Raw genomic sequence first — 1,980 nt, forward strand, 5'->3', positions numbered from 1 at the left:
CCCAAGCGCCGCACTCTACCGAGTGCGCCACCGGGCCGGCCCGCAACAATTTAAAACTCCACATCTACCAATAAGTTTATCCATTCTCAGAAAAATTCATTTCAGCTTCTATTTTGAACTTTTGTTTTGTTCTGTTTGTTTATTTTCATTTTGTGGGTGGTAGATTCATTGGGGAGTGATTGAATTAATCATGATTTGTGAATCCATAAAGATTCATCCCAAAATACACACATATGCTTCATAATGCGTATATATACTCCCATAATGAAATGACAGAACAGTACAGCTATAAATTGGGCTTGTACCTGCAACTCTTAAAATGGACATTTTGCATGAGTCTCACATAAAAAGAATTTGTTTGCTATTATTTCACTTGATTTCAAATGTCTATTTTCGATCCCAGGTGGTCTTTTTAAAACAAGTGTACATTTAAACTTAATTTTGCATACCCTTACCAACATCCATTGATTTCTTTGTTCACATTCATACTGCATACCTCCAGATAATACCTTTTGTTCCCTTTACAATTGTCATACATAGTTCAATCTCAAACCCTCAAATTATTTGTCTTTTAAAAAGTCCCTGCTCTTTGTAACATTACAAATGTGTGCATGTACATGTGGAGGTATATTTCACCGTTGGGGACTATGTCCTGGAAGCACCATGGTAAGAGCTCACAGCAGGTGGAAAACACAGATCTTCAGAAATGGGCTCGCTGCTACTAAAAGTTTTTTATTTGTCAACATAATCCTGAAGACTTGTGGTACGAGGCAGAGTGACACCAATGTTATGATTTTCCAGGATGGTCTTTACCATTGAGCCACTCTAGTCACTCCCTTCTCCCAAACACACACCTCCACACTCCCACCCCCTTACGCACATGTTCTTTAAATTTATATTTTCAAACAATAGACAAGGGGAAAGAAGTGAGGCAGCACAGCAGGCCTGAAACAACCCTGAAAAAGAAGGGAAAAAAATGGATTACAAAAATTATGGATATTCATTTCCTCATTTATAAAAAGGGGCAGCTAAAGAAGAAAAGACTAAAACTCAGAAAAGGCCCAAACTCACCCATTCTCATTTCTTCATGCCCCACCCTGCACTACTATTGAATCTGAATTTTTCTTGTGTTTTAGAAATCTGAAACAATTATCAATCTTCTTCCAGAGCACTTACAGGGAAAATTATTTGAAAGTGACAAGGTTCCCTCACTCCACAGCAACCAGTCTGCATTTAGTTCACTTTCTCTTTACCTCGAGTTCTCACTCCCCTTATCTTTGCATAATTTCATATTTTTGTCTCAGGTAATATCAGCTTCCTGACGCTTCAGGGTGGTTTCTATCAAGGTTATCCCTCTCCTGCCAGAGCCCAGGTACTAGCACCTGGTTCCGTGACGACACCTGGAGAGGCCTGGACTGACGCTTGGGCCAGGTGGGGGCTGGACAGCTCAGCCAACCTCCGCCTGCGTGAGGCGCAGAGTGCCCTCGCCACTTTTTCCCAGCTGAGACCGTCTCTACACGTGGGAGACCCGGGGGAGGAAGCGAAAAGCCCCCTCTATGATACCAGCGGAGGGCACGGATCTCTTACCTGCGTGCAAAATCTTAACGCACCCATGGTCGCTGCTGCAACTGACGGGCCTGAAGAGCGACTGCACTAACGGAAGGGCGGGGGGAAAGAGGGAGATCTGGAAGGGAGGGAGCAGGGGAGGCGGAGAGAAGGGAGAGAGGACCCTGCCGCCGCCTGCCCACAGGCTCCTCCCCTTTCAGGCCCCGCCCCCGGCCCGGTCCCGCCCCCGCAGGTCTCGCCCCTCAGGCCCCTCCCCTTTCAGGCCTCGTTCCCGCAGGTCCCGCCGGACTCCCCCAGGGATGAGGGATGTTGAGGTCAGAGGCCTCCGAGAGCCCTTCCCGGCCAAGGCCAAGGGCCGGCACTGGGTGGCCTGGACAAGGCTTCCTCCCACAAGGCCCTTTTCCAGAGAATTGT

General features: G+C 46.9%; 1 long non-coding RNA gene across 1 annotated transcript; it reads right to left on the bottom strand.

Annotated features, from left to right (window-relative positions):
• Positions 1-712: 712 nt before the first annotated feature.
• On the bottom strand, positions 713-1,665 carry LOC103583216. The gene is made up of 2 exons (XR_549837.1): positions 1,588-1,665; positions 713-956 (listed from the first exon to the last, which is right to left on the bottom strand). It is a non-coding gene; the product is annotated as an uncharacterized LOC103583216 (long non-coding RNA).
• Positions 1,666-1,980: the final 315 nt, after the last annotated feature.

Source organism: Galeopterus variegatus, unplaced genomic scaffold (genome assembly GCF_000696425.1).
Source record: "Galeopterus variegatus unplaced genomic scaffold, G_variegatus-3.0.2 Scaffold20649, whole genome shotgun sequence".
Lineage (NCBI taxonomy): Eukaryota > Metazoa > Chordata > Mammalia > Dermoptera > Cynocephalidae > Galeopterus > Galeopterus variegatus.